We start from the raw sequence: 26,072 nt of genomic DNA, 5'->3' as shown, positions 1-26,072 counted from the left end.
GGCTGATTATCGTGACCGATTGCCGATTTCGATTATCGATCGGTTCTGATTGTTGTGGCCGATTGCCGATTTCGATTATTGAGGCATTATCGATCGATTCCAATTGTTGTCGCCGATTACCGATTCCGATTATCAAGGCCGATTATCGATCAGTTCCGATTGTTGTGGCCGATTGCTAATACCGATTATCGAGGCCGATTATCGATCGGTTCCAATTGTTGTGGCCAATTGCCGATTCCAATTATTGATCGGTTCCGATTGTTGTGGCCAATTGCCGATTCTAATTATCGAGGCCGATTATCGATCGTTCTGATTGTTGTAGCCGATTGCCAATTTCGATTATCGAGGCCGATTATCGATCGGTTCCGATTGTTGTGGCCGATTGCCGATTCCGATTATCGATCGATTCTTATTATTGTGGCTGATTACCGATTCTAATTATCAATCGATTTCAATTGTTGTGGCCGATTGCCGATTCTGATTATCAAGGCCGATTATCGATCGATTCCGATTGTTGTGGCTGATTGTCGATTCCGATCATCGAGGCCGATTATTGATCGATTCTGATTGTTGTGGCCGATTGCCGATTCCAATTATCGAGGCTGAGTGTGAAGGCCCAATATGTATATACGGCCCATATTCAAGGCCCATTGTGATGTACATTCGGCCCGTGTTTGAGGCCCAATTTCATGTATATGCGGCCCATATTTGCGGCCCATTGTGATGTATATTCAGCCCGTGTTTAAGGCCCAATGTGATGTATATGAGGCCTATGTGATGAGGCCCATTATGATGTATTGAGGGCCAGGCGATGAGCCCATTGTGATGTATGTTAGGCCCATCGTGATGTGATTAAGCTCTTGAATGAGGCTCATAGTGTTGTATATTTAGCCCTTGTGTGATGCCATAGGGACACTATATGTTAGGCTCTATGTGGGTCATTCTTTGGGGGCAATGTTGATTAAATGTTCACATTATCGAGGTTGATTGTCGATGCCGGTTATTAATACCGATTATGAGCATGTGACAGCATAGCATCATGATACATGCCCATACGCATCATTTGCATGTTTGTTATGAGATATGGTTGATCATTGCATATGTCATTGGGCAGGTTGATATGAGACTCCCTAACAGACGGAGATTGTATCACATGAGCGCACAGTATGTGCAGGATTGATACATGACTGAATTGTATGATTCATACATCTTGCATTGTGTGCCCTAGTGACATCAGGGTCATAGCCTCCACAGGCATATCGTGGATGGCCAGATGGGACACCAGAAATGTTTGGTTCTAGCATACGGGAGTCATAGATGTCCCTAGGTGAAAATTTATAAACCTCCGTAGCCAGGAGATGCCCCAACGTCGAGACCGAGTAGATATATATGAGCGCATGAGGGCCAAATACTAGGAGGTCGCGTCTCCCACTGTGTCGTGGTCGGTTGGGAGGGGGTGTGACCTTACCCGCCTGAGTAAGGGGGCAATATCTAGGTTGAGTTTGACCATCTTGAGGAATAGGTCCGCTATCAATGAGTCGGGCCCAATATTGGCAGGCGGATAGTGAGGTCTCCTCTACTTACTCAATTGTGAGCTTGGATAGGGGCGACAAGCTAGCGTAAAGTGTAACAGACCCCGGTGATAATCCCAGAGAGAAACCGTACTATATATGGACTTATCAAGTAGGAGTTGCATATTCATTCATTTACTATCCACTTGGGTTGGTGGTGAACAACTAATTATTGTGTACTTTCGTAATGAAAAGGATTTCGGTTGGGTGCGCGACTAATCTGAAATCAGGAGTTTACCACATTGAGTCTGACTATCTAAATTTAGGTATGAGACTGGTTTGGATAGAAGTCCCTTGTGATGGACCCCATAGCTTGCGATACTATGTACTATTATCCCGACTTCACACTCCAACAAGGTCATTTCATTCGCACTGCATATCACATTACATCCGCAGCATATGACATTTTGGGTTACTATATTTATGCATTTATACAGCTTAGATACGACTGACGGTATTCGTGGACTCATCAGGATTTGCATATTGCATTGCATCATTAGCATCTGATATTTGGCTTATTGTCTCCGCATTGCATAGCTGATCTATATTACTTCATCAGTATATGATATTGTTTTTATTATATTTCTGCATCGCATAGTCTTGGTACGGCAAATAGCACTCATGGACTTACCAGTATTTCTGATATTGTATGATTTATGAGCTTGTCAGTATTTCTATTACTTAGTACTTACCTTGTGTACACACTTTCACCACCTACTCAACTTTTTATAAGCTTATGCATAATAGATGCGTGCAGATGGCGTCAGGTTGCAGCAGCGTTGAGCTTAGAGCATGCAGCGGACCTCTGGAGTTTTGATTTTGTCATATGTATTTCCCTTTCAGCATTGTATTCAAATGATTATATTAGTGGATATGTGATGATGATGTTGCCTTTGTAATTTAGGTATACTTGTGGTTATGCTTATTATGAGTTAAATGTATATTGAAAAATCCTCCTTATAGGATCCTAGGATCGAAATCTGGTGTATGGACACTAGGAGTTGAGAATGGGGTATTACGGAGGCTGTCGGCATCGGATTCGGAGATCGGGATTCCAGTGAATCCGATTTTCAGATTTGAGGCGTGACAAAGGCGAAGCGACATTTTTTTTTTTTTTGGGGGGGGGGGGGGGGGGGGTAATATTGTACCCTATTTCTAATCCTTCCTGAGATAACCAATTAGAAAATGACACGTGTCATTGCATAGGAAATGTATAGCATGTGAAAGATTTTTGGAGATATGCAAAACACTTTTTACAGAATCATGGATCGGGATGGCACACATCAGCTGATGGTAATGCATGTTCAAGAATCCAAGAGGTGAAAAGCAGTTGAGCGGAAAGACGGGTTAAAAGGACACGTTTTAAGAGAAGACAGAAAAATATAAAAGACCAACATGGTGACAAATAAGCTACATAACCATTGAATAAAGAGGGAAATGCATGAGAGATAGCGTGGAAGAGATCTACAAATAACAAAGAATCTAACAAAGCAAATGATTTCACACAAAATCAATCAAACCAATCAAATTATCTTTCTTTCTCATATCTTAGTTTTATCTTAGGAATAGTGATAATTCAATAGTGGTAATCTTTAGTTGTAATCCAAGTTTATACTTTTATGTTTGATTATTATTTTATCAACATAATCAATTAATCTTTCAAAAATGTATATTATAATTGCTCCTTGTCATCAACCATATGTATTTCCTTCTTACTTAATTATTTTTGCTTATAGAAGTCTGTTCATATGGTAAGACAACGTTATAAGTGACTAATATTCTCATGTCTTAATCATATACGATAGCATTATATGTATTTATTTATGTATTTATTTTAGCACTTGGGTAAATTTGTTCAGTTTAAACTTTAAGCTGAGCCGTGAAATCAGTTTTCGTACGCCCGCACACACCACATGACCATAACAAACCGAGTGCCAACAGGTTCTTGTGCCGGTAGGGAAAAAACGAAAAGAAAAGGAGGACGTGGGCTTAGAGATGACTAAAGAGAAGTTATATGATCCTCTAGCAGCTGATGACGCTTGTTATGCTGGCACTTAGTTGGTATACGTTAACTCAAGCTAAACCTATAATATTCTTCGAACCTCTGATTGATGGACGCTTGTTAGGTGAAACAAGACCGTTGGATATTTCCTCAGATTGATGGACACGTGTTTGGTGAAACAGGACCCTTGGATATTTTGATTTTTAACTGTTCAAAAAACGTCCATCAATACCATAATTAGATATTAAATAGGTGTAAACTCTGGCTCATGATACATCTAAATAGGTACCTATGCTTAGGAGAGTTTGATTTTACTTAATCGCATGCCACGTATACAACTTGTAAGGAAAATCTAATTCCCGTATATCATCCATCACACTCTTTCACAGCATGGGACGCGGATTGCGTACTATCCCCGCCCGTCCCTAGCTCCGAACAGGCAGTTCTGTGGGTGGGCTCACCGTAATGTATATGTAAATCCAAGCCGTCAATCCCTTTTTTCATATTATTTTAAGACATGGGCACAAAAATGAGGTAGATCCAACGTTCAAGTGGACCACACCAAACAATAAGCTTGGTTGCATTAAAATGCACACAGCATTAAATGTCATTTGCATTAAATGCAAGAGTCATCTGTGGTGTGGTCCATTTGACCGTTAGATTTGCTTCATTTTTCTTTTGATGTCTTAAAATAATCCAAGAAAAGGAATAGACGGCTTGGATATACAGGTACATCATGGTGGGTCCGCCCACAGAACTGCCCGTTCGGAGCTAGGGACGGTTGGGGGTAGTACGCAATCCGCGTCCCACATCATGAAAGTCTTTTTACGAGGGGTTTGGTTCCATACATCCCCACGCAACGTTGAGATTTTAATAAAGTGGAATTGTATTTTCCAATGATCCAAACCTTTGATGCGATATGGCAATCCTTGATTTAATATTTCAAAGTTTTGTTTGTTTTTTTGTTTGTTTTTTTTTTTTTTTCCTTCAGTGTACTTTTAAATTTCAAAACAAAATTTCAAATTTCAAACAGTTGAAATAATCCAACTTAAGAATTATCGAAAACGGTTGCGCTTCTGTAGTCATAAAGAGGACGTGACTTTTGATGACGTGCTGGATATGGAACGTTCTCTTGTGGATGAGATCCACCCGTTCATCCATCAGGTGACCTAACCTAGCTTAGGACAGGGGGCCCAAAAGTTTAAGCTAGTGCGGCATTTTCTCAAGCATTTTCACAAGCAGTTCAAACTTCACATTATAGTGGGCCCACAACACATTAATCATCAGGGAGGTTGGTACCGGCTATGTCAGTATACAATCCATGTCCTTCTATGAAAATCAGGACATTTTAAGACTCACATGGATCACATCACATGAATTTGGAGGTCTTAGGCATGGATTTACACCGTTAAATGTGGTTGTGGCCCATATAATCTTTCATTGAAATGAGTTTTATTATAAATTGTAAAAATGTAGAGACACACCTGATGGACGGTCTGGATCTGATGTATGTTCGTTCTACGCAGAACTCCACTACCGTAAGTCACGCCCTTCATGTGACCACGCGTAGTCAGGCTAATACAGCGCATCACTTTGACGCGGAAGCAGATTGTGTCCTGCCCAGCCCAGAACAGGGAGGCGGATTGGCTTCTCCCCCTGACACCAGCCCCGTGGCTGGTGGTCGGTGCTTTGTGGGCCCCACCATGATGTATTTGTTTCATCCATTACGTTCATCCATTTTTACAGATCATTTTAAGAATTGATACAAAAAATGATGGAGATATAATCTCAGGTGGACCACACAGGAAAACAATAATGATTGGATATCTACCATTAAAATCCTCCTAAGGCCCACTGTACTGTTTATTTGACATCCAATATATATTGATTAGGTCATAAAGATACAGATGAAAGGAAAAAATAAACATCAGCTTGATCCAAAACTTTTATGGCCTCCAAAACGATTTTAATGGTCAACGTTCATTCAATAATGTTTCCTGTAATGTGGTCCACTTGAGATTTAAATATACCTCAATTTTTCTCTCATGATATAAAATGATCTATAAAAATAGATGGACAGCATGGATGAAACACATACATCATGGTGGGGCCCATAGAGAACCGATCATAAGCCATTGGCTGGTGGCAGGGGGAGTAGCCAATCCGTTTCCCCATAACAGGGGGCTCTGTGGGGCCACTGTGATGTATATGTATTATCCGTGCCATCCATTCATTTTATCAGATCATTTTAATGGATAAATCCAAAACCAAGAGGATCCAAGGCTCAAGTGAAACACACTGTAAGGATTAAACACCCACCGTTAAAAACTTATTGGGAGCTGAGAAGTTTTCATCATACTGATATTTGGGTTTTCCCTTCACCCAGATCTATGTAACCTTATGCATAGATTGAATGGAAAATAAATATCATGATGGCCCTAAGAAGGTATCAACGATGGGTGTTATTATCACCGTTGCTTCTTGTGGTGTGGTCCACTTTAGCGTTGGATCGGCCTCATTTTTTGGCTCATGCCTTAAAATAATCTGAAAATGTAGTTGGACAGCCGGACAAGTCCATGTATCACGTTGGGCCCCAGAGAGCCCTTTCGTGTCCGTCCATGGGTGGGACGAGATCCACTTCCATGCGCTTCTTATAATAGGATTGGCTGTGACCCGGGCACAGAGATATTCTTGTGGCCGGAGCTGTGGGACCCATAGATATGTCGGTGACAAATCCACTCCGTCCAACTGTTTTGCAAGGCGACAGCCGAAACGAAACAGTTAAGGATTGAACGCCTGAGGTGACAGAAGTTTGGTATCAGGATGATACTTGTGCCTACGTTTTATCTGAGTGGTAATAAACCTATGAACGGTTTAGATGTCATGTATCGTGGTCAGCTCCAGGAAGGTTTTAACTGTGGATGTTTCTGCTCCGACTGTTTCGTAGCACACCTGAGTGCTGGATCTGTCTAATTTTATCATCTGCATTCCTGTGGACTCCATACAGCCCCAGGCACAAATACATCTCCATGATGGGGTCATATCCGGGAATTGATATCAAGGCCCTTGTGTTTAGAGGAGGTTATCTTCACTCGGTCTACTACTCAAGTTATAGATTGTGAGGCATGAGCACGTTTGATATGCAGAAGTTATAGGGAATCAAAGTGCCAGAGTGCGTGGCCCAGTGGCACACTCACGAGAGTTTCAACATGAGGTCATGGATTGGAGCACTCATTTTGGTGCGAGTGCGCGGGCACATGTGGGGTGTTCGAATGCGTGTGAAAAAAAAATGAAGAAAAGAAGAACTGATAATTGATTACTTGAAGGGTAATATTTAGATTAACTTTTGTTTTTTCACACGTATTCACACCACACACGACACCACAATGAGCGCTTAAACCCATGACCTTATGTTGAAACTCTCGTGAGTCTATCATAGAGCTATAAGGTTGCAGGCAATGTTTGAATACACTCACTGCATGGTAATTAAGTATATTTACATAGTTCTAATTATATTAATTATGTTTGGATAAAGGTTGTGTTGGCATTTAGTTTGTTTTTAGTTAGTTACGGGAGATGTGTACAGGTGTGACAGAAATGATTGTGTGGCTTGATTCAGACTGAACAACTTGACCCCAAGCACTAAAGTAGGTAGATACGTCGAGTTTAATTGTATATAACTGAGACCTGAGAAGATCGATCGCTTGTTCAGCCACTTGCAAGATAGTTATAAGAAGATTAGATGATTATCAGAGGGTGAGGTTTTTCCTCTGAAGATAGGTTGCACGCTGCCTTCCGTATGAATTGACTTTTGTTATATGGAAACAGTGAGACAAAAAGAAAATATTTACAATCGATCATAAGGAATAATTGCCACATGACTTCCTAAAAGATGAATTGATTGTATTGAATTCAGGAATAGTCTAACGTAAAATCATAGAGTTGGATTATAGCTAAAGATAACCGCTACTGGATTACAATTAAGAATTACAGCTACTGAATTGTCACTACTATTAGTATAGAGCTAAGTTACAATAAGAAAAGATAATTTGATTGGTTTGGTATGATACGACTTGTTTCGTTGAATCCTTCTACTATTTATAGATCTATCTTGCGGTTATCTTTCATACAATTCTTTCTTTATTTAACAATTATGATAGTTGATTTGTTGTCGTGTTGTTCTTTCAGATCCTTCCTCCTCTTTTTTACTCATCCTTTTAATCGCTCTTTCCGCTCGACCACTTTTCACCTCTAGGCTTCTCAGTCATGCCCCGTCATCAGATGATGTGTATCATTAAATCACTGCCTGCTGTAATTTCATGAAAAGTGCTCTAAATATCTATAAAGATCTTATGCATGTTATATATTTCTCGTGCAATGATGCGTTCTTTTCTAAATATTGGTTATCTTAAGATTTGTTAGAAATAAGGCATAACATTGCCCCCCATGTCGCTTTGCCTTTGGGCAAAAAGATGAAAGTGACAGTGGCTTTGTTCAATATAATAAATATAATCAGTTGTCTCTCGACATGTCAATTCCCTATTGATTTTGGCTGATCAAAATGAAAACCGAATGACGATTTTGCTCCTTTTCTATGGTCATTATTATGGCACGTGACACATAATTGTATCGTATAATGAGTCATAATCATTCTCTCATTGATGTGTATATTCCTAATCGATATATGCAATTTCGAATAATTTTTACCTTTCTACGACTCTTACTCTTCATGTTTTCCTTTTCTCTTCCGAAATTCCTGCAATCCGTCATGGTTGCTTCTTCTTCTTCTACTTTGACTTAGTATCAAGAAGATTTTATGAGAAAACTGGATGCTTTTCCTCTTGACATGGTATTTAGTGATAATATTTTCGACATTCATGTTAAACAAAGCAGATCGTATATTACCCTCAACTCATCTTTTCATCTTGTAACCACTCCTAAACGGATCCAATCCATAGACCCATTCTTCCCTGGCTATCTAGATAAAAAGCTTCTTCTTCAATTTGATTCCCTTCCAAATCTTGATAATGCTTTTAATACCTCGAGATCCTAGCCAAGACCCATGAAAGAATGGTAAGAATGGTTCGACGTGTATCCAATCAACATGGTGATGCATGATAACATGATGGAATCTACAAATGTATCAATCTATCCTTGCATGAGTATACAACAAATACATCTCTTTTTGCTACAACTTCAGCCTTCTGGAGCTAATCAACCAACACTTTTCATTTCGGATGTGGTCTCATGAGCCTAACGATCATGGATATTTACTCTTTCATCATCTTCTTTCTTTTAACGATCCAATCTATCCCAACTTCGTCCAGGATGAGGAACATTATTTTATCCTTTCAAGACAAGAACGAGTGAGCTTATTCTACTTTCTTATCCACTCAGCACAAATCTCATGACATGGTTAATGACCAAGAGCATATGACATTCATATTGATATGAATTTACCATTACTTGCTTTGTATGAATGCTATTCATATAACCAAATAGTATGTTCATTTGGCCGAGGTGCCAGTTAGAGGACGATAATTACCTCTAGCTCCATTTGTGCTCGACTACTTGTATCGTAGCATGTTTGATATAACCACTAAGGATTTTTACCATTGCGAAGGATCTCTTTGACTTCTCCAAATGTAGTTGTATAAATACTTTTGCTCTACCCTTGAAAATTATATCACCCCTTCAGATTCTTTTACTTCCTTCGACCATTGGAATATCTCTTTCCCTAGAGCCTCCCATTCTTTCATAGATTATATAAAACTCTTCATTGCCACTAACATCAATAAACCCAATAGTTCTTTTTGCCCATTCCGCAATAAAGAATTCGGTCCAGCTTGGTTCACAGAAGAATATGAAACAACTAATGTAGAGATGGTCGAGCTCCGAGACAAGGCTTGGGAGAGCTACCTCTTCTGTAGAGATCTCCCTTACGATGGCACTGTGGAGATTAGTATCAATGCTAAGGGATTGAGCAGTACTGCCTCAATATTTTAGCTTGTCAATTTGGCCTAACCCAATGCATTCCTTATCCATTCACTTATAAGACTGGCAATTAACCTCTTTGTGATCGTATGCTTGTAGATTCAGTCAAGATTTTCCAAATACTTAAAAACGATTTTGAAATGATGCACGCGAAATTTGAACCTCCTATCTTCCCAAGTTGTTATCAGCAAATGTGCACTTTTTGTAAATGGTGGAAAAATTATTATAATTGTTTAGTTACTTAATCCATCGAGCTTATCATTGCCTGACTTTTTCCTTTTGTGATAAGGATAGAAAAACCTATGGTCGAGAAGAATAAATCAACAACTAATGACAATAAAAAAAAGATCGTATCTGAGCTGGCCGCATCACTAAGTCAAGGAATGATTCGATTGAGAAAAATGATATCGATCACTCCAACCACTTCCCCTTCAAAATTAATAAAGGTGGCCGATCCTATGATTCCTAGGCCAAAACATCAAATGGTTATGGTTGCGGGTCTAATTAAAGCAAATTTACCAATTCAACCAACCCAAATACCTAAATCTCCACTAGTTCTTACTAAGATTTCTGACCTTGGACTTCTTTAATGTCTTGTCCCTAAACCTCCTGTTCCTTCAGCTGTTCAAGATGCACCAATAAATCTTTTAGCAATAACCAACAGAAGCGGCCGAGTTGTAGTGTAGTCTTCAAGTATCCCTTCTGCAGCTAAGGTTGTCTCTACCTTTGAAAAGTACTACCAAACCAAGTATTGGATAGGATTTTCACCCTCGGAATATTCTTGGGAGATGAAAGAGGTTCATAAAGAATATGAGAAAGTCTATTTCAACCTAGCTTTAAACAAATGAATGAAAGATATGGAAAGGCTGAATGATCCCAATCTTCCTCTCGATTGTTATCTCAAACCTTATCGACCCAATCCACCACCTTTTCCTACCTCTGCTCATCTTCTCACAATACTTATCGACGATCCTTATAAAATTCAACCTATGATGAACCGATATTCTACCATTGTTATCTATTCAAACCTAGGTGGATGTTTTCTTTTTCTTTTCTATTCACTTTCCTTATATGTTCCTTAGTTTTTCTGACATTTCCTTGACCATATACACAGTGACAAGAGAACTGTTGGCCACTAAGAAATAGGTAATCCTTGCAGTAACTCCACAACCTCAACCAGAATTGCTAGCCATTACTATTGTTACAATGAGCAGACTTGGAACTCATATGATGGAATATAAAGTGACGGTAAGCGACATCCCTCGTTCTAATGACCAAGTGTATGAAGACACAAAAGTCATTCAATCAACAAAACCTTTTCATGTTTCTGTTCGTTCTGAGGCTCTGTCGATCGCTATCAATCAGGATGATGATGAGCCCATCATGGTGTGCCACAAAGTTCTTGCAGGACTGCATCTTCTCACTCTATTCCTGTATTGGCGAATCCTCTGGTTCCACCTCCTGAACAACTTGCTCCTATCCCATCTACCAGGCAAGTGTTGGTCATATACGAGGAAGAAGAAGAGATGTAGCCTTTCTGACTAGTTATCACCACTTCTATTCAGAAAAAATTACTAAAGCTCATTTGACTGATGACGTTGTTGCACCATTAGAGCACCCACTTGAAGTTGCATCCCTATCGGTCAAAATAATGATAGTGACTTCCTTAACACCAAAGACGGTGTTTACTATTGAAGAAATGCTTTCTTCACTCGGCCAAGTTCTTCATAGTGACATCACCATGGTCGAGTCTCCCTTGCCCTCTTCAGAACTTTAATAACTCTAGGAGGAATTACGTGCTCTTATATGCTTAGGAGCCATCGAGATCATCGCCACAAGGTTGGTTGAGTGACTTTAACATCTCATTCATCGCTACCAAGTGTTCTCTTGCTTATATGATATTCTCTCCACCAAAATGCCTGCACTTCATGAATTACTTGACCCCGTTCAAGAATATCAGGACCTTAATGCTATGGTAGAGAGAATCTAGGCCGAGCATTCAGCCGCGACTCTTGAAGTGACTGAAGCTATTGCTGCCGGTGAAAAACTCTTTGTCGTGCATGTCTAGCTAAAGGAAATTGACACGGAAATGACCGATGTCGTTACCCAAATTACAACACTGGAATAAAAACTGAACACTTTGAAGACACATCATGATGAGCTGATATAAACTAAGAGGAAGCATGTAAATGAAGTTAGGGCCTTGGTCGACTTTGTTAAAAGGAAAAACTCCGCATATCGGCCAGGCCAGGCATGCGGTTTTAAAGACCCAAGCGACTCTTGCTCGATAGGAAGCCACACTAGCAAAGATATCAGAGAAAATGACTATCTTCTCCTCTTTCAGATGAGGTTTGACTTCTGATTAGGCAATTGTGGATTTAAGTCCCACTGGGCATTCCAAAAATTGTTGGTACTTGGTTTGTTTTTTATCATGTATGATGTGTTGCGGTATGCCAGAACTGATTGTGTGGCTCAATTCAAACCGAACAACTTGACCTCAAGCACAAGAGTAGGCAGATAAGTCGAGTTCGATCGTATATGAACGAGACTTGAGAAGATCGGTCGCCTATTCAGTCACTCACAAGATAGTTATAAGAAGATCAGGTGATTATCGAAGGTTAGGGTTCTTCCTCCAAAGATGGGTTGCACCTTGCCTTTCGTATGAAAGGACTTTTATTATATAGAAATAATCAGACAAAAACGAAATATTTACAATAGATCACGTGGAGCAACTGTAAGATGCCTTCCCGAAAGATGAATTGATTGTATTGAAACTGAGAATAGTCCAGCGTAAAAGCATACTTGGATTACAACTAAAGATTACTGTTACTGGATTACAACTAAGAATTATCACTACCAAATTATCACCACCTTAGGATAGAGCTATGCTATTATAAAGAAAGATAACTTGGTTGGTTTGATTGGTTTGGTGTGAGGTGACTTATTTCGTTGAATGCTTCTGCTATTTATAAATCTCTTTTGCAGCTATCTTTTAGACATTTCTTTCTTTATCTAATGGTTATAACAGTTGATTCGCCATCACATTGGTCATCCTTCCTCCTCTTCTTAACATGTGTCCTTTTAACTGCTCTATTTGCTCAACCACTTTCTACCTTTGGGTTTCTCGGTCATACCCCGTCATAAGATAACGTGTATATCCAGAGCTAAAAAATGAGATAGATCCAAAGCTCCAGCACGATATATTTGTTTTATCCACCCCTTCCATTCATTTTGCCGGATCATTTTAGCTCATGAGCTTAAAAATGAGGTAGATCCAAAGCTCAAGTAAACCGGACTGTAATAGACCACACCATGAGAAGCAGCGAGAACAATGATGCCTATTGTTGAACCCACTATTTCCTTTGGTGTGGTTCACTTGAGCTTTAGATCTGTCTCATTTTTGGCCTCATGCCCTAGAATGATCTGAAAAAATGAGTGGATAGTGTGGATATAACACAAACGTCATGGTGAGGCCCACATAAATTTCACTAGTAAAACGTCCTGTTTTTTAAGGTAAAATTCTACTTAGCTTCTTAACAGCGAACATGTACCATTATTATATTTTTACTATAGACTATTTAGTAGTAATTACAAGCAACCAAAGAAGTCTAAGGAGATCCAAATCTCGGGTTGGCCATGCTATTGGAGACAGTGGGGATTGATCACACTACCATTAAAAACTTTCTATGGCCCAATGTAATGTTTATTTTCCATCCGACCTGTTGATAAGGTCACATAAACCTAGATTAAGGTTAAAAAAATAAATATTATCTTGATCCCAAACTTTTAGGGTCCATTAATAGACAATCACCACTGTTTCCTATGATATACTCCACTAGGGAATTGGATCTGATTCATTTTTTGAAAGATGCCCATAAATGATCTGGAAAAACGGATGGCCGGCGTGGATACAGAATAAATACATCAAATGGACCCCACGATGAGTGCCGCACCGTCTGGAGTGAGGCCAGGGCCGAACCTAATCGGACGCGGCTTGCGTCCTACCCCCGCCCGGACGGTAATCCGTCCGGCCAGGGCTCCGTGGGGTCCATCGTGATGTAAGTATTTTATCCACGCCGTTCAACGTGTTTTTCTAATAATTTTAATATGTGAAAAATGACGCAGGTCCAATGCTTAAGTGGACCACAAAGTGGGGATTGAACGTCCACCATTAAAAACTTCTCGAGAGCCGGAGAAGTTTCGGATGAAGCTGATATTTGTGTTTTCACTTCATCCACGTATACATGACCTCATGAATAGGTTGTATGGTAAAATAACATCACGTTGGCCCTTAGAAAAGTTTCAACGGTGTGTGTCATTATCAGTGTAAGTTCCTTTGGTGTGGTCCACTTAAACTTTGGACCTGCCTCATTTTTTGGTTCACGCATTAAAATTATCTGAAAAAAGCGTTGAACGGTGTGGATAAAATACTTAAATCACGATGGCCCCAGAGAGCCCTGCCCGGACGGATTACCGTCCGGGCGGGGGTAGGACGCAATCCGCGTCCAACCTAATCCGCTTCTAGAATCTAGGCTGGTGTGGGAACCGTACACATTATTCTTGAGCCTTTGCTATAATGTGACAGATTTGAGATCTGAGCTTTCCATCAAGTGGTCTAGTTAGATTTCTATCATAAAAATAAGTAAATTCGCTTCTCAGGTCGCCCAGACCCTATCAAACAAACGAACGGATAAAAAGAACTTTCAACCATCAAATTTTCTTTGTCGATTATGGTCAATCTAAGATGCGAACCTTTTTTAAGCAGAAGATCTAAGCATTATTTTCAATTTTATAGAAGTATCTGGTCCTATCCACGTGTTGTATATTTGCATATGTGACCGCGTGTGAACGTTAGGGCTCGTCACGCGTGTGAAATGAGCAAAACTCTGTATTTAAATGACCGAAAGTTGGATTGGCGCGACACATGAAGGTTGTCTTTTTCCCATTTCATGCAAAAAAGCATTAATACTCTGCCAGAGTGATGGTTGATAAGTGGGCATAAAAACTGCACACATGGCATATAATGAATTAGAACTAAACCGTAGAACACTTTAAGGAATCATAAAACCAATTTAACTCTAATTCAATGATTCAGTTAGTCGATTTTTGGACATCCAGTTGACGGTTGATATGAAAGAAGCCAATGGTCCGAATTCATCTACAATGTCAGCCGACCAGACCAATGGTCTGAGTTCGTTAGCAATGTCAGCCGATCAGAAGATAAGATTGCTCAACGCTATCTGATTTAGAAAGATTTCCTATCTGCCTTGGGTCCTGATAATTTAATTGACTATATGTTGTAATGACGAGTCGCATTCGGATTTTCTGTCAATTGGTTGATGGAAAATTACATAACCATCTTGGGACCTTTATTTTTGAGGTGGATTGCATGGTGAAGTTGCAACCAGGGACGTCATTGGCAATCCGAAGTAGCAGAATTTAATTGTGCCACGTGTTATCTTTAGAGCTAGACACAGTTCAGCCTGGCCAGCATCCTACCCTAGCTTGCGTTTGGCTGGCTCGTTCAGTCAGCAGCTCCAGCCAACTTGAGCCTGACTCGCCAGCTCGACTTAATTTGATCAGCACCTCAAACCAATTTGAGCCCGGTTGGTAGTTCGGCTTGGTTCAATTAACAGCTCGAGTCAAGGTCCAATTATCTTTTTAAATTGTATATGGGTGGCTCTATTTTTTTTATTAAATATTATATATAATATAAAATATAACATATTAATTAAGTTATATATATAATTATATAATTAAATTATAATTCAAGCCGAGTCAAATCAAGTTGAGCTCAAGTTGAGCTTTGAGCCAAGTCAAGTCAAGCTTAAGCCAATTCAAGCTCAACTTGAAGTTCTTCCAATGTGAAAAAATAAGCTGGACCAACCTCAAACCCAGCTTTTGGGTCAAGCGGAGTCAAGCTTATTGGAGTTAAGCAGGCAAGTGAACGAGGCGAGACGTTCTTATTTCTTTAGATTGTAAGAATTTCGAGCTCGAGCTCGAGCTCGAGCTCTACTTGGTCTCGATCATGGTTAACTTATGACTAAATTTTGATATTTTTAATGATATTATACAATTTAGGTTGTTTGTCAAATCGCTATTAAACTATTTAAAATTAATTTTCATTGAAAATAAGTCCTTTTTTTTTTGGCTCGCCTCCTTTTACTTAATGCCCAACGTTGAATGCAAACAGTGGCGATCCATTAAAATTTCTTTTCAATTGGTATTTATATGTTGTATTTATTTGTAATTTGACTCAATTAAGTGTTTATTAATTACACTACTAAATTTAAAGAGCTATTAAATGTACACCTTTTAGTAGGTCCTGGCTTGAAAAACCGTGTGGACTTTATGGACCCCCACTATGACATGCATTTTATCCATGCCTTCCATTCATTTTGTCGGATCATTTTTAAGCATGAGCTCAAAATTAAGGTAGATTCAAAGCTTAAGTCCACCACACCAAGAGAAGTAGTGGGAATAATGACACTATCATTGAATCTACTGTTTTCTAGTGTGGCCCGCTTAAGCTTTGGATATGCATGTCTTATTTTTTAGCTCATGCCCTAAAATGATATGAAAAAATGATTTTACTGTGTGATATAATGCATACATAGTGGCAAGCCCCACAAAGCTTGAGTAACAAAATAAGGTTTTGTTTTGCGCGATTTTCAAAGAGCACTTATACTCTTTCCTAACATCCAACGTAAGTAATTAGCATAGTTTTATCACATATTTGTTAGTATTTATACCTAAACAAGTTGACCTTGAAATTATTTCAAAACTACAATTCAACACGTCAAGATTTTAAAGCTTATGTTTTAATTTATTAGACGATACCTTAACTTTTAAATATAAACAGATTTTAGTGAAGTGGGAAATGGGGCCAGCTCATTTCAAACTGAGATTGGTGCTGCCCAGCATGATGTGATAAAATTTGGTCAGACCAACCAGGCTGTTGGTCAAAGAAGGGGCCCTTTCAACCAGTCTTTTGTGGAGGCGGATTGGCTACTCCCCTCGACATGCACCAGCCTCTTGGCTGGTGGTCGGTGCTCTATGGGCCCCACTATGATGTATTTGTTTCATCCATTCCATTAATCCATTTTTACAGATAGTTTTATGAATTAATAAAAAAAAATGATGGGGATATAAATCTCAAGTGGACCACACCACAGGAAAACAATAATGATCGGATATCCACCATTAAAATCCTCCTAAGGCCCACTGTACTGTTTATTTGACATCCAATCTGTTGATTGGGTCATAAAGACCCAGATGAAGAGAAAAAATAAATATCAACTTGATCCAAAACTTTTATAGCCCCCAAAACGTTTTTAATGGTCACCATTCATTCAACATTGTTTCCTGTAATGTGGTCCACTTGAGATTTAGATATACCTCAATTTTTCTCTCATAACATAAAATGATCTATAAAAATAGATGGACGACATAGATGAAACACATACATCATGGTGGGGCCCACAAAGCACCGACCCCCAGCCATTGGCTGGTGTCACGAGGAGTAGCCAATCCGTCTCCGTCTTTTGTGCAGTCCAATGCTGTCATGTTTAGAGTTGGGCATCTGACCGAGTCGGATCGGATTTGGTTCAACCCGATTCGCTCCGAAATTCACATGGTTAGACCCGAACCCAATCCGATCCGAGGCTGAGTCCAGGACATCGGACCCGAACCAATCGATGCGCGGTTGGCCTGACCCGAACCGAGTTCGACTCGGTCAGGGAAACCGAGTCGGATCGGGTTGGGTGTGATTCGGATGGATTTTTTAATGGTGAAAATCATTATCATCACTACTATTTTCGGTGTGGTCCATTTAAGCTTTAGATATGATTCTTCTTCTTTTTCATATGCTCTAAAATGTTCACAAAAAATAGATAAACGATATGGATACAATAAATACATCATTTTGGGCCATGTAATATTGATCTCATGTGAGCCGTTCGTACAACTCGAAACTCGAGGCGCGTACAACTATGTTTATGTGCTGTGCAAGGAATATGCAGGTGTGCAGTTGTGGACTGACCTATCCTTCCATCCATTTATTTGGCGAGCAGCTGATCATGGGGTATGTGTTATATGCAAACCATCCATTTATTTGGCAAGCTCGTTTTAAGGCTTGAGACGAAAAATAAGACAGATCTAACTATCAAGTGGACCACACTGAAAAAAGCAATGGGAATTGAACGTATACCATTGAAACCCTTTTTGGGTCACGGTCTCACAAAAGTTTTGATCAATTTGAATTTTTTTTCCCTCTTAATTTAGGTCTTTGTGACCTTATGAGCTGATTGGATGGAAAATAAACATTATGGTGGGCCCTACGAATTGTTTAACGGTGAAAATCATTATCTCTGCTTCTATTTGTGGTGTGGTCCAGATGATCTTTAGATATAATTCATTTTTTTGGATAATGCTAATGATCTTTAAAAATATATGAACGGTGTAGATATAATAAATACATCACCGTAGGTAGGGCCATATAAGTTTGATCTTCTTTGAACCGTTCGTACAACCTAGAGCTCGAGGAGCGTCAGTGCTCGTCTTCGCACGACATGTACCTATAGGCTACAGCCTATAACAGCTATAGCCGGTGTGTGGTAAACCAGCGGATACCATTCTTATCATACTGAGTAAACTCTGTTGGGGCCCACCATGAATGCATGTGGTTTATCCACACCGTCCATTCGTTTTTCCAGATCATTTTAGTAGTTGAACTAAAAAATGACGCATATCCAAAGCTCAAGTGAACCATACCAAGGGGATAAGTAGAAGCCTTGATAAAGACAACTCTAGATCAGGTCGTGTCACGTCCCAAACCCGGAAATCAGATTCACAGGAATTCCAACCGCCGAATCCGGTGTCGACAGCTTCCGTAGTACCCCATTCTCGGCTCCTAGCGTCCATACGCTAGATTCCAATCCTGGGATCCTACAAGGAGGATTTTTTTATTTTTTATTTTTTGTATATTTAACTCGTAATAAGTATAACCACAAGATTACCCAATTTACAAAGGCAACATCATCATCATATATCCACTAATATAATCATTTGAGTACAATGCTGAAAGGGAAATACATAAATCAAAAGTCAAGCTCCAGAAGACCGTTGTACGCTCTAAGCTCAACACTGCTACAACCTAACATCACCTGCACGCATCTATCGTGCATAAGCTTATAGAAAGCTTAAAGGGTGGTGTAAGTGTGTGCACAAGGTAAGTGTCAAGTATTCAATACAATGACATGGTCATATAATACCGGAAATACTGGTAATCCATAAATCGTACAATGTCAGAGTAAGCAGAAATACTAACAAGATCATGAGTCATTCAACATTAGAATACGCAATACAAATTAACTATGCAAATGAGGAGTCCAAGAGAGCCAAATATCAAAAGCATCAGCCGTATCTAGACCATATAAATGCAGAGACACAATAACCCAAGATGCCATATGCCGCGAATGTCATGCAATATGCGGTACGAATGGAATGACCATACTAGAGTGTGAAGTCGGGATGATAGTACGTAGTATCGCAGGCTATGGGGCCCATCACAAGAGACTTCTATCCAAACCAGTCCCATACTTGAATTTGGATAGTCAGACTCAATGTGGTAAACTCCTGATCTCAGGTTAGTCGTGTGCGCCAAACGAAATCCTAGCCATTGTAAAGGCACACGTAATAAATAGTTGCGCACCACCAACCCGAGTGGATAGTGAATGAATGAATGCATGAATGAGTATGCAACTCTTGCTCACTAAATCCACATATCAGTATAGTTCATCTCTAGGATATCACTGGGGTTTAGTACACTTCAAATGGCACTACCGCTCTCCCAGCCGCATAGTCCAAGTGAGCGTAAGAAACCTCAAAATCCGCCTGGCCAATAGTCTGCCAATACCTATCCGGCACGTCGATAGCGGACCCATTCACGAGCTGGTCAAACTCAGCCTAGTATTGCTCCCTACCCTCGGGCGGGTAAGGCCACACCCCCTCCCAACCGACCATGACACAGTGGGAGACGCAACCTCCTAGTATTCGGCACTCGGGTGCTCATGTATCCACTTGATCTCGACACAATTCAAGCTCAGCTCAAAGTTCTTCCGATCTAAAAAAAAGCTCGGCTTGCCTTGAACCTAGCTTTCGGGTTAAGCCAAGTCAAGCTTATTGGAGTTAAGCCGAGCAAGTGAACGAGGCGAGACGTTCTTATTTCTTTAGATTGTAAGAATTTCGAGCTCGAGCTCGAGCTCGAGCTCTACTTGGTCTCGATCATGGTTAACTTATGACTAAATTTTGATATTTTTAATGATATTATACAATTTAGGTTGTTTGTCAAATCGCTATTAAACTATTTAAAATTAATTTTCATTGAAAATAAGTCGTTTTTTTTTTTTTTTTTTTTTCCGGCTCGCCCCCTTTTACTTAATGCCCAACATTGAATGCAAATAGTGGCGATCCATTAAAATTTCTTTTCAATTGATATTTATATGTTGTATTTATTTGTAATTTGACTCAATTAAGTGTTTATTAATTACACTACTAAATTTAAAGAGCTATTAAATGTACACCTTTTAGTAGGTCCTGGCTCGAAAAACCGTGTGGACTTTATGGACCCCCACTATGACATGCATTTTATCCATGCCTTCCATTCATTTTGTCGGATCATTTTTAAGCATGAGCTCAAAATTAAGGTAGATTCAAAGCTTAAGTCCACCACACCAAGAGAAGTAGTGCGAATAATGACACTATAATTGAATCTACTGTTTTCTAGTGTGGCCCGCTTAAGCTTTGGATATGCATGTCTTATTTTTTAGCTCATGCCCTAAAATGATATGAAAAAATGAATTTACTGTGTGATATAATGCATACATAGTGGCAGGCCCCACAAAGCTTGAGTAACAAAATAAGGTTGAGTTTTGCGCAATTTTCAAAGAGCACTTATACTCTTTCCCAACATCCACATAAGTACTCAGTATGGCTTTATCACATATTTATTAGTATTTATACCTAAATAAGTTGGCCTTGAAATTATTTCAAAACTATAATTCAACACGTCAAGATTTTAAAGCTTATGTTTTAATTTATTAGACGATACATTAACTTTTAAATATAAACAGATTTTAGTGAAGTGGGAAATGGGGCCAGCTCATTTCAAACAGAGATTGGTGCTGCCCAGCATGATGTTATAAAATTTGGTCAGACCAATCAGGCTGTTGGTCAAAGAAGGGGCCCTTTCAACCAGTCTTTTTTGTGGCGGATTGGCTACTCCCCTGACACCAGCCCCGTGGCTGGTGGTCGGTGCTATGTGGGCCTCACTATGATGTATTTGTTTCATCCATTCCATTAATCCATTTTTACAGATAATTTTATGTATTAACGAAAAAAAATGATGGGGATATAAATGTCTGGTGGACTACACTACAGGAAAACAATAATGATTAGATATCCACCATTAAAATCCTCTTAATGCCCATTGTACTGTTTATTTGACATCCAATCTGTTGATTGGGTCATAAAGACCCAGATGAAGAGAAAAAATAAATATCAGCTTAATCCAAAACTTTCATAGCCTCCAAAACGTTTTTAATGGTCACCGTTCATTCAACATTGTTTTCTGTAATGTGGTCCACTTGAGATTTAGATATACCTCAAATTTTCTCTCATAACATAAAATGATCTATAAAAATAGATGGACGGCATAGATGAAACACATACATCATGGTGGGGCCCACAAAGCACTGACCACTAGCCATTGGCTGGTGTCAGGGGGAGTAGCCAATCCGTCTCCGTCTTTTGTGCAATCGTACTTGTGGTGAGATCAGTACAGGTAGCACACTATCAACCAGAGTCCTTACCAAACATGCTTTGTTTGGGCTCATCTTTGACAACGACACATGGGTGGCTTGGCTACAACCCGAAGCCAGCTATATGGGTGGGAGGCTGATTGGAAGGCCCACATCAATGCATGCATTGTATATTTGCTATCCATCTGTTCTCCTTGATTATTTTAGGGTGATGTGGAAAATGGAGAAGGTAAAGATTTTAGGTGGACCACACTAGGAATAGTGGTTGTTGAACGCCCATCATTAAAAGCTTCCCAGGTCCGCTGTAAAGCTTGTTGACCATCCAACTTGTGGACAAGGTCAAACAAACCTGGAAGAAAGGAAAAAAACAAATACCATCTTGATCCAAAACTTTCGTGTCCCACTAAAGGTTTTTAATGGCTAATGACCAAAGTTCTCTGTAGTGTGGTACACCTGAAATTTGTATGTACTTTATTTTAAGTAACATTCCTTAAAATAAATGGGAAAAGCAGATGAACGGCGTGGATATACAAATTCATATATTGATTTGGTCCTTACCGTCAGGATCCCACCAACATCGCTGGTCTCGAGGTTGCACCCAAATCGCGCCCGAGCACATCCCGCGGCATCACGTAGTTTGTCGCTTTTCTTCAATTTCTCGTATCTGTAAATTTATCCCGATAATTAATTTGTTTATCGCGATACGATAAACACTAGCCAGGAGAATATTTTATTATGACTTCATTCATTCGTCATCTTATCATTGGATTTATTTAAAATGACGGAATGACCGGTTAGTTTCTGTTTGAGGCCGTCCACCAGGTGGGACCCGGTTTGCCTATAGCACTGTTAAATGGTCGTAGCCCATCCATGATCGACGGATAAGATGGTGTATATTGGCATTCTACGGTCATCTGAAGCGAGAGATTTGCAGTGAATTGCATATGGCCCCGATATCACCATGATGAGATGATCAGAGCCATCCAATTGAACGCCTGCAAAATGAACGGTTAAAAACTCTTTACTCTCGAATCATGGTTGTTTTTGGGTCACGCGCATTCCAGGCTGAAGATGATGTACAATTACTGAAATCATTGGGAACCACATCAAGCATCCGCTTTTATGTACTATGTCCATCAATCCAAACCGTCAAACTGTTGTTTTGTCTGTTGGATGGTTTACTATGAAAAGAATTGCATCTACTTGATTTATCTACCTGGGCCATTAGTGGCCTATTTTTTGGACGGTTAGCAAAAGTTCTGCAGCGGTTAAGAGAAGGACTATTTGTAGGATAAAATGTATAATCTGAGAATCCTAACTTAAAAACATGGTTCGGTCGAGTGGTGGCCCATCAATCGTATCACATGGTACACGTGGTTGGCACGATACACTGGCGGAGTATGATGGTTGATACTCCCATTCATAGACTATAGAGGTGGCACACGTTAACCCAAATTAAACTGTTCAAATTATAGGGCCCACTCCAAAGCCAGATTGATTCAAAGATCCTAACCTCTTATTAATTGACATTTGTTTTTGGAACCATTGATCGTTGATAGAGCGTCCACCAATCAGCTATTTTGTAAATTAAATTACTGCAATTTTTGGTTCGTGTACCGTGTAAAATATGATAATCACGATTCAAACACTTCAATTTAGATTACCTGCATTCCAACACCCAGATCCCTAGCTCCACTGGCAGACCGAGTTACCTCGTATCAACACTTGAGGTCGTGATATCGATCCATGTGTGGAATCTCTTAGTGCCTGCGTATCACGTGTGGAATCTGTTAGTGCCTGCGTATCAATCACCCCACTCTAACAGAGTATCATTTTTTATTTTAATTTTTAATTTTTGTTTTTTTACATACTCCTTAGGCTGACAAATTTTTGTGCAATTCATGAGTAGTTCAGTTCTGACACGTGCGGCTTATGGTTCCCAAATCTGGCCCATCGGCCTTTTTGCTATCTGAATGGAATATGTCAGAAATCTGCTCGATCTCTTTGTGGCTCACAAATCAACGGTTAAAAGAGCCAGTGTTAGTGGCCAGGATCTTCCAATACGGGAGAATTTTGGGGTATGGTCAGTTCATGGCGGCACACAGCAGACTAATGTGACCGCAATCAGAACCGAAAATCTGAGGATCGTGTTAAAGGCTTTTCAAAGATGACACGCTGCCTCCCGTTCTTCGTTTGTTTTGTGGGGCGATGATAAAGGGGGACCGATTGCCTGGCGTGGTGTAAGGACTCTGTGGGGCCCACCGTGATGTATTTATTTTATCCACGCCGTCTATTCATTTTTCGAGCTCATTTCAAGGCTTGTAATCAAAATTGAAGCATATCCAAAGTTCAGGTGAATCACACCAGAGTAAACAGTGGGGATTGAACACTTACTGTTGAAAACTTCTTCGAGGCCACGAGGTTTTGAATCAAGCTGATAAATTTTTTTCCTCTTAATTTAGGTCTTGTTACCTTATGAACAGGTTGGATTCAACAGGTTGGATGACAAGTAAACATCAATGTGAGCCCTGTGAAGGTTCCAACGGTGGTGGGTGTGATCATCCCCACCGTTTCTTGCGGTGTGGTCTACCTGAGCTTTGGATATCTTTTAATTTTGGGTTCGTACCTTAAGATGAGCTAAAACAATAGATGGACGGCCTGGATCAAACACATACATCATGCTGGCCCTCACTGAGTCCTTACATCACTTACCAACGTGGGGTGTTCAACACGAAAACCGCTCGTTTCACGTGAAGGTTGGTGAGAGAATTGAAGAAATCCATAACCATCCGTTGAATTTAAGGCATGCTACTCTAGAAAATTCTCAGGCCGTGTATGACGCTTGATACGCAGGCACTCAGTTGTACACGTGGCATACATTATCTCAAAGAAAAAATGGCTAGATTGTGTAGCTTGATGTCTCCAAGTCACAATCACAAGATCAGATTGATTGAACAATCCTATCCTCTGATTCGTGGACACTTTCTTGTACAAACAGGACAATTGGATATTTTTAATTTTTAACCGTCCAATAAATGTCCACTAATCCAATTATCTAATAAGCTTAATTTTTGGTTAATGATGTATCTATACTAGGTACCGTAATTGGGACCGTTTAATTTGACAACCTGTACACTATATGTGCAATTTCCGAGTAAATTCTAAGTGCCTGTGTATCGTCCACAACACACCGCCAGAGTATCAAAGTTTTTTGTGAAAATAAGAGGCCGGTTCCACTGAATCGCTTGTAGACAACTATGCATGTGGCCCACCCTGATGTAGAGACCACATCCACTCTGTCCATAAGCTAACCCTATTCAATTTAACTTTGTATCTAAAAAGGCAGGCCGATCCAAATCAAAGGTGGGTCACACCACGTGGAACAGTTGGGATGGGGACTCCCACCCTTAAAACCTTTCAGATTATGTATGGGCATTACCATGATTTTCATATCCCATCCAATCTGTTCATAAGTCTCGAATCACCAGGATGAATGGAGACCCATTACAATCAGGCCATTCGAAAGTTGAGGACCCACAACACGCGATTTTACTCTAATTATACTTTTTTTTTTTTACATAGTATGATCTTTCTCAGTTTTGAATCTACCTGTTTTTTGGATGCATGTAACACATGAGGGGCCGGCATATGATGGACGGAGTGGATGCGAGCCCTAAATCATGGAGGCCCAAACACGTACTTGTAGAATAAGCTTTTTCTGCAAACCGAGTAGTGGGACCGAAATCGGTCTGCGTGCTGAGTTACTCAGAACGCTTTTATCCTGCTCTTTTAGGGGAGGTTTGGGGCATGGGTTTAAAGGGGATGGGGTGGGAGTGGGTTTTAATATCACATGTATCATCCCAACGTATCATCCCAACGCCGTGTTTGGTACTAGGTTGTGAAGCCTCTTCTTGAAATCCACGCTTGGGCTGGGGATTTCCCCCTTCCTACTTTGGTCGGTGTTACGGGGACCCTACCATGATGTATGTGTTCCATTGTGAAATATAACTTTAGTGCTTGATCCCAAAAATAAGGTAGACATAAATGTCAGGTGGACCACACCGTGAGAAAACAGTAGTGATTGAATTACACCATTAAAAACCTCCTAGGCCAACTGTAATGGTTATTTGACATCTAATCGGTTGATTAGGTCATAAAGGCTTAGATGAACGGAAAATATATATATATATATATATATATATATATATATATATATATATATATATATATATATATTAGCTTGATCAAAAACTTTTGTGGCCCCAAAAAAGTTTTTAATGGTGGCCGTTCAATCAACACTGTGTGGTAAACTTGAGATTTGGATCAAACTCATTTTCGTGCTCTTACCATAAAATGATCTGGAAGAATGGGTGGACGGAATGGATGATACAAATACATCATGGTGGGGCCCACATAGCACCGTAAGAAACAACAGGATTAATAATTTCCGCCTGTTGAAACCTTCCTAAGATCCACAGTGATGTTTAATTATTTGTCATCCAACCTGTTCATAGGATCACAAAGATATGGATGAAGGCAAAACACAAATATCAGCTTGATTCAAAACATTTATAGTCCCCAAGAAAGTTTCAACGGTCAATGTTCAATTCAAACTGTTTCCTGTGGCGTAGTCAAGTTGGCCTTTTGATATTCCTGATTTTTGGGTTGAAGCCTTAAAATTATCTT

This window comes from Magnolia sinica, chromosome 3 (genome assembly GCF_029962835.1).
Source record: "Magnolia sinica isolate HGM2019 chromosome 3, MsV1, whole genome shotgun sequence".
In the NCBI taxonomy this organism is placed as follows: domain Eukaryota; kingdom Viridiplantae; phylum Streptophyta; class Magnoliopsida; order Magnoliales; family Magnoliaceae; genus Magnolia; species Magnolia sinica.
This window is presented reverse-complemented; position numbering follows the sequence as displayed.